We start from the raw sequence: 13,771 nt of genomic DNA on the forward strand, positions 1-13,771 counted from the left end.
ACGAGACGCCTACATCTAATAAAAGCACACCCGCTTCTGTCCGTTACAATACTGATATCGCTGAATTCGTAGCTGAAATGATCCCTCTCTCGCTCACCAATGCTGTGAATTCATGTCACTGATGTCACATGGTTCTGGGTAACCGGAATTTTGCGAATTCAGTCATTTCTTACAGCTATCATTATGTCAGGTAACTAGCAATACAGACTGCTAAATTGTAATTATCATATGCCCGAAACTTTTTCTCATTGTTCGTCATTTGTCAAGTTTGGCTCGTCAGAGCCGAGTTCATTTTTCTTTTCGTACTCAGAGCATGCTCCATAGCGATAGTAAACATTCACAATGCATCCTCTACAGAAATGTGCCCGTCCTTCCTACTTTCATAGTCTGATGCGAGTGTTTCTTCTTCACATAGGCCACATAGAATGCATCCACGCCGTTGCCTAAGAAGAAAACTTTACTTAATAAAAGTTCTCTGTTTGTAGAAAATACTGATATGACTTAGTTTAACAGTCTTTAATCAGCTGTAATGAGAATGATTTCTTGGTTATTGGAAAGCCAGAAAACGGCAAATTGGTAGCGTGTGGAATATAATGTACCAGAAAGGTAATAAAAATTGTATGGCCTCCAGTATGTATTAAGTTTCCGATATAAGTAACAGTGGGTTTCGAGAGAACTAAGTCGAATATTCCTTCCAGAAGAATTTCCGTGTTGATAAGAAGCGTGTTGTGGCCCCTGAAAGTACCTAGAAAAGGGGGATCAAAGGGAACTTGACTTTCGAAACAATATGTAAATAAAATAATGGTTACGAACGGCGTGTGCGACCAACTGGAAGAGTTGTGATTATCACTTTACCCAGTTAAGATGAGAGTGACAAAAGCGACTAGAAATGTCAAGAGTGGACTAACAGACATAAGCGAAGGAGAAAGAAAGAAAGAGAGAGAGGGAGGTGGACGGTCTGCAGAGGAGAACTTTTTATTAAGGTCATGTAGACCACAAATAATAGGCTTTCGGAGGATCCATTGGAGAGGACGAAATCTTTTTCTCTTGAGCTTGGTAGCTGATGTCGACCGCTGATATACAGTATTGTTGTAACTTCTGACGTCACTGTGAAAACACAGTGATCGTATGTTACGATTTTAACACTTAATTGTCCAGATCGCAATAAATTACTTATATTTAATTTCGGTTACCGATTTTCCTTCGTATGATCACTATCTTCAGACCAGGGGCTGAAGATGACGTGATGTGCCGGTACGTGAAGCTACGATGGGTATCAACTGGCACCTGTAATCAACAGCCAAATAAAAATGAAATAGATTATATGTGAATACAGCAGTAAATATTTAATTTGTACAGTCAAGAACTCCTCCCGAGTGTGAGTACAGTAGCGTATCCACTGCACCACGTAAACCTCCTGAAAACTTACAGGCATACAAAGATTGCAGCACAGCATTGATACCAATGGTCATCACTTTCAACACCTTCTTTAAATGGACGTTCATGCCACCTTTGTGACCTTCATTGTCCTTCAAAGCCCTCACTATTAAATTTCATTGGATTCGTCTAGATGCCCGCTATCAGAATATAAGTACCAAATTATAGCATCCACTCCAGAGAAGAATAACAATGTAGCAGCCGATATTCCCGCTACAGTAGAAAAGATGTTATATAGGGATGGATATGAAAAAATTATTGATAACGTTTCATTACTAAATTATAATTGCAATTTATAATTGCCATAGGATATAGAACATCGTATATTGTACTTAATTTTGTATGTAACATGCCATTGGAGATCTAATAATTGTAATTAACTAATACATAACCTACTCATTATGTCTTCCTTTGAATTAAATTTCGAACAGCAATGTTTAGGACGCCGTTCTAGAATCAAATAAAACTCAATTCCACAGTGAAGATAAGTATTCTGACTCCGTTCTGTTTCTCAGAATGACTATTTCACTCAGCATCTAAGTTTGGTACACTGCACCCACTGCTGAAGTATAACTCTGAGCCGGTCCACGTCTGAGACCCTGAATCTTGTCTCACCTGCTGTGACGGCGGGTCGCAAGATTTCGACTCGTAGTATTCTATTGAAGGAGCGGCAACCTCATGGACTGAGGACTGGTTAAACAACGCTGGATCTGTATCTCAGGTTATCGAAGAGCATGAACCAACTAGCTCCAATTATTGGTTCAAATGGTTCAAATGGCTCTGAGCACTATGAGACTTAACATCTGTGGTCATCAGTCCCCTAGAACTTAGAACTACTTAAACTGACTAACCTAAGGACATCACACACATCCGTGCCCGAGGCAGGATTCGAACCTGCGACCGTAGCGGTCACGCGGTTGACGGTAGCATATGCTTGGAGACACACCAGACAAGCTCTGCAATGAAATCCTGTGAGGTATACTACCAAAAGCGGAATTCACAGATGCTGTAACCGCGCTAATCCTGAAGATAATCATAGTGTAACGCCGTAACCAATTATGACTACAAAATATTATCTACGGCCCTAACAGTCAAGTAAAAACTGCATCGCCCATTGTCTTAGGACACTAAGAAAATTATATCGTCGAACAAGGTCGAATGACTGATACAGTGGCAGACAATCGAGACCATGTCCATCACACTAGGATATGGCGAACAACTTCGATAACTGCATTTCTCAATGTCAAAAACGCTTGCGATAGGCTATGATTAGGCTTTGCTGAAAGAGCCATGGAAAAAATTGGATTTTATGCGCTGTTCCGTCACAATGAGCAGTGCTTGGAGCATGCGTGGGCCCGAATGGAGGTTAATGAAAATCTTTCGGAGTGGATAGATTTAGAAGGCTCTCCGACAGGGCTGTCCTTTGTCTCCTCCCTTCTATGCGATAGAAACGGGGCTTTTACACCGAAGATTACAGACTGCACTGATCGGACGTTCTGTCTGTGATGGAAACTTCGTAGCCAAGGCGTATGGAGATGAAGTCAGTCTAATTTTAAGTAATGAGAAAAATTAAGTCATGGAGCGGAACCAGAATTAAAAGTTATAAATTTGTCTGTGTAGAAATAATGTGTCTATTTCTCTATCTGAGCGAGTCACATGGGTAAATTCATTTAAGATACTTTTACTGAAAAGTAATAACTACTCTGAATTCATCGTGATTGATGATGATGCTCTGGACATTAAGACGATACGCAGTTCTCTATAGATGTGTAATCACAGTGGACAGAACTGCCTGGTCAGCAGCATATTCTCATGTCAGCCACAAGGCTGGAAAGGTGTTCTTGGGGCAAGGCCTTCCATTCCTCTACCAACGAGGGTGACAACAGCTGAGCGTTCGTTAGTTCATGTGCACGTACTGCAATACGTCTTCCCATCAAATCCCACACATGCGCGACGATATTTAAGTCAAGAGAACGGGCAGACAAGTGCATTCGGCGAATGTCATCTCGCGCCAAGAGCTCCTCCGCTCGTGCAGTTCGATATGGTCATCCATAAAAATGTAATCAGAACCGAACATGACCCCGAAAAGACGCAGTACTTCAGAATAGTAGCAGTACAGCGTCATTATAACGTTGGCCGCTTGTAGCTTTATCAAAAATTTGGAGGTCAGTGCACCCATGCAACACTATGCCTTCCCACACCATAACACGTGGACCACCAAAACGATCACGCACTGGCCTCCAAATTTTTAACACAGCACACTCACTATTCAACGTTGTCGTTGCCACTGTACAGAGAAAAATTCCAACTTTTTGTCACTGTAATATTAGGTTCTCAGATCTCCTCTGGAAACCAGACATGGTTCGTCTATGTACAGCTGACTGTGTATGGTTCTCAGAATAGATTAACTTTCGTAAATGATATCGAAGAGCTCATATTTAAACCAGTAATAACATCATCTGATGAAACAAGAGAGTTAAGTTTCTTTTTTTTTAAGAATTACGAGGAACATACACTATGTGATCAAAAGTTTCCCGACACCTCGCTGAAAATGACTTACAAGTTCGAGGCGCCCTCCATAGGTAATGCTGGAATTCAATATGGTGTTGGCCCACCCTTAGCCTAGATGACAGCTTCCACTCAGTCATGTACTGGAAGGTTTCTTGGGGAATGGCAGCCCATTCTTCAAGGAGTGCTGCACTGAGGAGAGGTATCGATGTCGGTCTGTGAGGCGTGACTCGAAGTCGGCGTTCCAAAACATCCCAAAAGTGTTCTGTAGGATTCAGGTCAGGACTCTGCGCAGGCCAGTCCATTACATGGATGTTATTGCCGTGTAACCACTCTGACACAGGCCGTGTATTTTGAACAGTCGCTCGATCGTGTTGAAAGATGCAATCTCCATCCCCGAGTTGCTCTTCAATAGTGGGAACCAAGAAGGTGCTTGAAACATCAATATAGGTGTGTGCTGTGATAGTGCCACGCAAAACAACAAGGTGTGCAAGCCCCGTCGAAGAAAAACATGACCACACCACAAAACCACAGCCTCCAAATTTTACTCTTGGCACTACAAACGCTGGCAGTTGACGTTCGCTGGGCATTCGCCATAACCACACCCTAACATCGGTTCCCCACATTGTGTATCGTGATTCGTCACTCAGCACAACGTTTTGCCACTGCTCAATCGCCCAATGTTTACACCAACCGAGGCGTGATGTGTGGCTTATGAGCAACCGCTCGATCATGAAATCCAACTTTTCTCACTTCCGCCTTTCTGTCATAGTACTTGCAGTGGATCCTCATGCAGTTTGGAATTCCTGTGTGATGGTCTGGATAGATATCTGCGTATTACACATTATGACCCTTTTCAAATGCTGGCAGTCTCTGTCGGTCAACAGATGAGGTCAGCCTGTACCCTTTTGTGCTCTTCACGTTTCCACTTCACTATCCCATTGGAAACAGTGGACCTAGGGATGTTTAGGAGTGTGGAAATCTCGCGTGCAGACATATGACACAAGTAACACCCAATCACCTGGCGACGTTCTAAGTCGTGAGCTTCGTGGAGCGCCTCATTCTGCCCTCTCACGATGTCTAATGCATACTGGGGTCGCTTATATGGAGAACCTGGTAGTATTCGGCAGCATAATGCACCTAATACGAAAAATGTATGTTTTTGAAGTGTCCGTATACTTTTGATAAGATTGCTTTTGCTCTACAAATGAAAATTCTGTAAGGGAAAAGTATTCTTTAGTGTAACATTGTTTATTTTGAACAGTTCTCGGGTATCTTACCGTGTAGCGTCGTAATTTCTCCACAATATTTCGGCAGACGTACACGCTGCCATCTTCAGGTGGTTCCTGACGACTGCTGTGCCGTTCCTCTCGGCGCCCTATATATACTAGCAGTTACCCTCTCCACCGTTCCTCTCCTGGTGTCTTTGGTGCACCGTTATTTTGTAAGTGATGGAGAAGTGATGGAGAAGAAGATGATGTGTGTTGCGCTCCACATCTAATTTTATTATGTACGCCATTTAGGTACCAAAAATGTTGCCCAATTACTTTTTGTTCTTTTCAGCCTATTGGAGGAAGTTATAGAACGACAGAGCACTTGTGGATACCGTCTAGGTTCGTGAAGAAGGACGTACGTAGGCACTCTACCATTATGGGTAGCATCATTGTAATTCGATCCTCCCCTCCCCTCATCCCAAACCCCCCTTCCTCCCAATTTATCGCCACAGTAACGAATTATGAGATCTAATATAAACAAAAACAGCTGTAACTACCTTAAGTTCTTTTATTCACAAACAATGGAACGGGGAGGGTACGAATTAAATCATACGTTAACACATGTGTAATGGAAAAAGAACACAGAGGCCTAGGACTAACTTAAAAATTAGATTTACCAATATATATTCTTAAACATGATCAATAGAAAATAAATGCAGATTAACAAAGTCAAATCTAATTTTACCGCTGTTATCATCACATACCTTTACGAGGGAAAGATAAATGAAGCTCAAAGTTAAACTGAAAGAAAGAAGCTCAGTGTTCCTTTTCCTTCAACTTATAAAAAAGGTATAAAAACACCCCTTACAGTAGCAAATAAATGATTAAAAGTATGATTGCTTCGTAATTTGTAAGTTCATCCCTCTACGTAATGTATTTGAAAATAAAAAAGGGTGATCTTGTAGTCAATCCTGATTACACATTTGCATGATCGCTTCAACTGGTCCTCGACTCACTGTTTCTTCAGGTTCCGGAATTTTGCCGAGTTCTCGGGGGCTGCAGCTCATAAAAATGCAGTGCTACTCTGAAATGAAGAAGTTGGCACAGGAACTCTTGGCAGGCTCCACCAAACCAGTCAGAAGACTGATGACTCAAAAAAAAAATTACTGAATGACATTGTTTCTATTAAACTGTCAGTGTGAAACGAAAATATTTTTTATCAGACAAATTTTCTTAAGAAATTGTTGTTTTGTTCGCTAGTACTCATTAACATTGTACTGATTTAATAATTCTATTAAACTCTGCCAACAGTTGCTTTATTAATTTGTAAAAGGATATCTTGTTGATACATACTGTTTATTTTGTGTTCGTTGAATGGTTTTTGCCAGCAGTTGCTTTTCATAAAACACCGTAATAAATTCTCTTGCGGTGTGTGCTCAAATTGGTTGCATCATCAGTTGCTTTTCTTAAGTTGCAATTGAAAAAGCTTGTTGTTGGTGATGCTTAATACCTGATGTCAAGAATTGTTCTTATTGAAACTGTTGAGTGTTGGTTTGATGGAACCGCCAGAGTAACCCTGGCTATCCTTGGATTTTTTTAATGTTTAGTAAATTGGTGCTCAAATTTGTAATGCCTAGACTTGCTTTTTTAAGCTCTGACAGTAATCATTGTTGACAGCGTTGTTTAATATTTATATCAATTAATTGCTGCGGTGGGGTGTTCAGTAAGTTTTGTCACAAGTACCATTCTGTAAAGTCATATTAATAAATTCGGGTTTTATGTACTGTTTGGACTTGATGTGTTTTAAACTTGCCTCAATTTTTGTTTTGACTTGAAAAGTTTTGTTTGTTTAAAAAGTGATTTGTTTAAATATGAATAAACTAATGCTGATCCAGTACCTTACCACACAACACCAGTTCCCCATCGCTTTCAACACAGGGGCACATGTAATATCAGTTGTGTATAACGGTATTTCACCAGCGCGACTTGTGCCGATAATTGCATATTTTACTTTATCTAAGATTGGCCCTCCCCCCCCCCCAACCGCCTAAGTGCTGTTTTCTCTTACGTATTGGCTATGCTCCCACTTCTCACTTCTTTTAATCTGAGGTAACTTTTTCTTTTTCCGCACCTTTAATGTCCATGTTCATTTCTTATCAATCTATTGATATGATTTTTGCTTATACTTTTTTCTTCCTAAATCAAATGACTTCATAACCAAAACGCGGTACCAATTTTAATAAAGTAGAATGTTACCTCGACATTGACTGTTGTCATCTAATCTGATGCAGATGTCACTGACCTCACCAGCAGGTCCAAGTAGCCTCACTTCGATTACAATTAAACTATTAGGCTCTTAAAATTAATTTACTCCGTAATTAATTTACATAATTTGAAAAATGTTCTGGTAATGGTTGCGTCAGTGATCAACATTTGCAGTTCGTTGTATTCCAGTACAATAAATGTAATAGCCTTTCGCATGTCAAGGTTCCGGGTTTGAATCCCCAATCCAGCACATACTTTTAAATCGCCAGGAAGTATCAAGTCCCTGGCCTTTTGTTTTGTGTGCAACTCACTGAGAGTGAGGTATTTGCCGGTGTGCGTCACACTGCTGACCAAAAAAAAGTGAGAGGTGTGGCCTGTTATTCCTTTGGGCCAGTCATGTACTCTGTATCTGGTGTTAAAGGATTTGCCTATCTGAGCAATGAAAAGCTGTAGCGGTGCACGTGTGACGTCCTGCTCTCTCGATGCCTGACGCCAGCTCTTGAGGGTGCCGCTACTGCGTTTTAAGTCGTGAAACACGGCAATGAGAAGCAAAGCGATGACACAGACGTCGCCGGGGCAGGCCCACTTGTCGCGCAGCACTTTGATCCCGGAAGAGAGGCTGGTGTGGCGCTGCAGGGACGCCTCCTGTTCAATATTCATGAGCGCCACCGCCGTTGCCGCGCTGGAACGAGTGCTAGGGACCAGGTGGCCGCATCGCATCTGCTGCTCCTCCCTCCACCCTCCACCCTCCCACCACCCCCACGCCGTACCCGCCACTTTGCTCCCCATCGCGCCTTACGGCGGCGCCACGCTTCACCGTGTAATCGGGAAGCCTCCTTCGACGCGTATCCGCTGCTACTCAGCTGTCCTTGTATTGGTCTCACCGAGCCTGTCTACCTGATCTTTAATCCATACACAGGGGACTTATTTCGAGGTGACATGCAAAGAGTTTTTTGTGCTTAACCGCCACACCGACAAGCATGCTCGTCAACACATTCAACAGCATTCCAGGCGATAGGCGTGGATAGATTTCTACACCCCCTCCCACCACTTACGAAGAAAAACTGAACTTCGCAATTCGAAGTAATATCCTACTCCCACATACAAACACTGTATATTGAGAAATGCGCTACACGTAATAAATAGTGACTAATAGCAAATGTACCCATACATGAATATCGTGAAATCTCAAAAATATTGTCGTACTTCGCAAAACTCACTTGTAGTTCAGGTACAGAGTACCCTCTCGAACGGACTACTGTAAGGGTTGTTTCATTCTCTTCAATACTACTCTTTTGTTTCCTAATAAAGAACTCTTATGCCCTAACGTAGCGAGCTCTTCTTTAAGAATCTCTGTTTACTTTCCTTTTAACTCCTCATATATGCCATGACTTAACGAATTCATCTTTGTTCATTTCTGTTTACTTTCCTTTTGACTCACCCTTAGCCTAATCAATGGCTCTGAGCACTATGCGACTTAACTTCTGAGGTCATCAGTCCCCTAGAACTTACAACTAATTAAACCTAACTAACCTAAGGACATCACACACATCCATGGCCGAAGCAGGATTCGAACCTGCGACCTTAGCGGTCGCTCGGTTCCAGACTGTAGCACCTATAACCGCACGGCCACTCCGGCCGGCCTTTAGCCTAATCCATACTGATCACAAACATGGGTAAATCTATGTGTGTGTGAGCGTACATGAGTGTGCGTGTGTTGTGTGTTTTCCACATCTCCTTCCAAACTTCTAAATCACTGGACCGATCTCAACCAAAATTGGTACACATCCCTTACTGTCAGGCAAGACCCTCTATGAGATGCTTGAAAAACTGCCCCGATCATGTAGGATGTTTAAATTTATTTCTTCTACGTTAGCAACTCTATTTACAGTACGTTTCGAAGAAAGGATTTCCATATGCCCCTAAACGCGCCTGCAAAATTGTCATGGCACCACACATAGTTCAGGAGATTCGATGTCATAAACAATAAGTCGCGTGAAAAAATGCCGAATCGTGCAGGACGTTTAAATTTATTATTTTTTGACGACTAACTCTATTCGCAACACGTTTTGCAGAATGTACTTACACAAATATGTTATCGCACGACACATACATCAAGAGATATGATGTCATAACCACGGGATTTGTCACAAATTGCTGCATCATGCATGAAGTTTTAATACATTTTTTCTTTACTCCTGAGACACTTCTGCAATCGACTAAACTTACGAAAATGTCTAACACTTGGCATCGCTTTTGACAGCTTTCAACTGCGAAGCACAAACGAATGTGGGCAAAAACAATAGCCGTCTATAGAGCTTCGAAGAGACGTTTCCATACAGAAGTTTACAAAATCGCGTTGTAGACATGAGAAGCAGCAACCTTTGGCAAAATGAATGCCTGGGACATGCCAGGTTTGTCTACTAGTGTTACTCTGTAGCAGGGGATAGTAGTCTAGTGATAAAATGCGTGGCTCGAAGCCAACTTCATCGCACACAGTATTACAGGTATGGCAAGCAAAGTATTCTCTCTGTCGATGGTCGGAGACAACATCTACAATCTGTGCTTAAAACTGTGCCCTACTCTCGTCCAGAGACTACTAGTCACGACGAAATTGTTCGGCTGCTGAGCGACCATTGTGACACTCAGCTGCATGTCACAGCAGCAAGGCTCAATTTTTTTTCAACTCAGTGAGAAGCCTGAACAAACTTTGAAACAATGGATTTGCCGAACTCTAAGGGCTACGAAGACATAATAGGTTCAAGTGTTCTTGTGGTCTCAGCTATAGTGATGTCATGTTACGTGATACATTGCCACAAAATGTCAGACGCATGCACTCACGCTGCTGTTTTCAAATTACTGGATCCCAATCTAAATACAGTTCTGCCTATTGTTGAATCTAAAACTGTTATTGATACCAGTAAAGTTGATTTATAGGCTTGATGTATTTATGATGTTCAAAGTGCACATCACACTGTGTCTAAGGTTAATGGCAGCATTATGGTGAATTACAATAGGGCTCAGACAAACAATCAACGTAGAAGTAAAAACTTTCAGTGTCGTGGTACACGCAGCGTGCTACACAATACCGAGAAGAAGACTTGTCCTCAGCGCATTTTGAATCATAAACGAAAAACTTTGTGATGGTGTAAAATGTTTCCGGTGTGGAAAACAATGTGTTTACGTGACAACGCCTACTCATTGCAGGCGCATAACCGCAACATAGCTGTCGCCGGCCGGAGTGACCGAGCGGTACTAGGCACGTCAGTCTGGAACCGAGAGACCGCTACGGTCGCAGGTTCGAATCCTGCCTCGGGCATGGATGTGTGTGACGTCCTTAGGTTGCTTAGGTTTAAGTAGTTCTAAGTTCTAGGGGACTGATGCCCTCAGATGTTAAGTCCCATAGTGCTCAGAGAAATTTTTGAACATAGCTGTCAACAAGTGCATTCTCTATCACCGAGGCCATTAAAGTCAGCTCAAGCAACGACTTGAGCTTCTGCGTCTTCCAGCTCTTCTACTGCACTCCACAGTCACGAGAAAAAACAACATTTTATTCATTTATGAGTGGCTCAAAAGGCTATTAAATTGGTTTAAGGCATTGGTGCGTCTGCTTACCTTATTAATAAAGCCACACTTTAAAGGATAAGTAGCCCACAGCTACGGCGGCCTACTTCTGTTTTGTCTGCATACAATGGGCATGAAATTCCAGTGCTTAATTGTGCAGTTTACCAAGAACTTATCGTGCAGTTACGAAATCTGTATCGTTTCATATACTCAGTTCTAGAAACAGAGCAAATGTATTTGGGTAGATTTTTTCGATTTGTTCCCTTTGTGCAAGACTGTGTATTACAAATCGGTGTTTCAGTGCCCCACACAAACTTATCTGATTCCTGAACAGTGTAATGAGTTCAAAGAACCGTCAGAATCACGGCTAACGATTTTGATGTGCACGCTTCTGTTGGAGGCTATGTGCAACCACAGTTTTATCCTGCATGGCCTGTCCCCCCTGCACTACGTTAGCAAGTTGCTCAGGAACAGCGAAGACGGAAAGATAATGGCGTTCTCCAACCCGTTCCTGTAAGTCAGTGGGGATTACACTTAGTAAATCTCAGAGAGCTACCTGGTGGTTTACGCCTGTGTGTGGTCTTAAAGCAACAGCAAACTCACAAACCGTCTTGGATTGTTTTCCTCTCCCACGACCTCAAGAATTGATGGATCGAGTGAGACAGGGAAAATTCATTTCTAAGACTGAATTACTTGAGACATACTTAGCGAATGAGCAGTCCAAGCAATGTTTGGTGACCAACACTCACTCACATATACTACAGTTTCAAAGACTACAGTTCAGATGTGCTTAAGCTCGTGCGTCTCTTCGACGACAAACCATTTAGGTGATGTTTTGGTCGCGGGTGGTACACATGCTGAATAACTGAAAAATTTATACTGTTTTGATTTCTTTCTGCACCGGGCTTATAAGTGAGAGCTACTCATTCTTCTAACAAGAATCTGACTGTTTATGACACATTAATGCACAGGGAATTCATTCTCCTACTTCGCACATGTCTGCGATAAAAAAAATCAGCGAAACATTAAGGATCTTCAATCTGTCACGGGGACGCTTACCTATTAGATCAAATTCATTAGAAAAGCAGCCAAAATTGATGCTTCAATGAACCGGCTTGGCTAGAAAAGTGTCCCTTTTGTATGGTCCCAAGACTGGCAGGATGCATTGCAGTAACTACAGGCCGTCGTTGTCTGAGGAATTTTGATCCGACTAAGCCTGTTGTGTTGGCTGCGGCTGCAGCCTCTTAGGGAATTATAGACGTGCTTTCCAACAGAACTGGGTCTTCTGATAGACCTATTTGCTTTTCACTCGAAATCTCTTAAAGCACAGTGTAATTACAGTCCACCTGAAAAAAACGAGTTCTTTATTGTCTATGGTGCAACAATTCTCCGCCAACATTTGCACGCCCTGAAGTTCTGTTAGATTACAGGTCATCTGCCTTTAACAGTCTCGTCCAATCATTGAATCCTGTCCCATGTCGGACAGCGCAAAAATTGAAACGCTGTTATCTGATATTGCTAATTATCTGTGAGTTGTTGCACAGGCTCACTGCCGAACATTTGAACGCTGACTTCTTGTCTCGGTTACCGATCGGTACCAACACTGCATTTGATACATTTGAGAAATCATGCGCACCATGCGCGGTCAAACAGTTTAAAGGAAACTTCTCACCCAGTGGTGTGTCACTGTTTTTCATCACGTACTACCCGTGCTGTCAGGTGTTCTCCTGTTGCTTACAGAGAACTACGAAGTGCGTGTTGCAGTTCCTCACTCCCTCCAGCTGGAGGTTTTGCCAGACGTCATTGTAGCTGGCAACGACTGGATTCTCAGATTGAGCCCATGTTGTCTCGTTGCGAAGTGTGTGCACAACTCCTGTCAGCTTCGCTGCAACCATTTTTTTCGTGACCACGTCCGTTCCGGATCATGGCAACGCGTTCGTACTGATTTCCCGTGTCCGTTCTGGAAAACGTAGACATTTCGTTTTTTCTTCCACATAACACCCCCACTACCTCGATTACGCAGACAATGAGACAATGGACCAAAAATCACGTCGAACGATTGTTAATCGTTTTGTGGCGTGAAAGGCATCCACCATTTGGCTACTGTACATTTTCACCGCCGAACTAGTGGTACCGCTGAAGTTTCATAAATCTTGTGGAGAAACATAATTTGTGCTTTACATGGGTACAAGCCTTAAATGTTTTTCTGTCTTCCTACCATTTCTTGCCGCATGACAGGAAGCCACCGGTATAATTATTAGGCAGTCGTAGACGACCACCTGTTAGACCTTCTGAGGCCTTCGCGGAAACTTCTCGTTGCGCCTGGTCAAACAAACTTTCAGCAGCAGGATACATCCGTCTTTAAGAAATTTTGGAAGAAACAGCGCTGGGAAAATGTTATCATTATAAAAAACATTGGACGTTCATCTCATGTCATACAAGGTTCCACCGTGCTCGAGGCCAGTGAAATATAGGAGCACCGCAACGAACTTATGACGTCACAGTAGTCAGCATCTCCGCAACACTTCGTGAAGCTCGAATGCGTGCCGGGCCCACGGGAAATCAATACTACCCACTAAAGGTCTTAATTTTGTCAAGTGCTATAGAGAACTTACAAGCATTCAAACATGCAGCCAAGAATTATTAAACTCGTGTGAAATAGTTACTCGCTCTCCGCCAGAGACGATTGTGACCACTCCTCAAGGCCTCCTATGTCACGTGCTGTGACGCACGCTCCAAAGCCTGTCTCTCGTGGGGCCCCCAATGGGCGCCATTGGCGTACC

This window comes from Schistocerca nitens, chromosome 2 (assembly GCF_023898315.1).
Source record: "Schistocerca nitens isolate TAMUIC-IGC-003100 chromosome 2, iqSchNite1.1, whole genome shotgun sequence".
Taxonomy (NCBI): Eukaryota; Metazoa; Arthropoda; class Insecta; order Orthoptera; family Acrididae; genus Schistocerca; species Schistocerca nitens.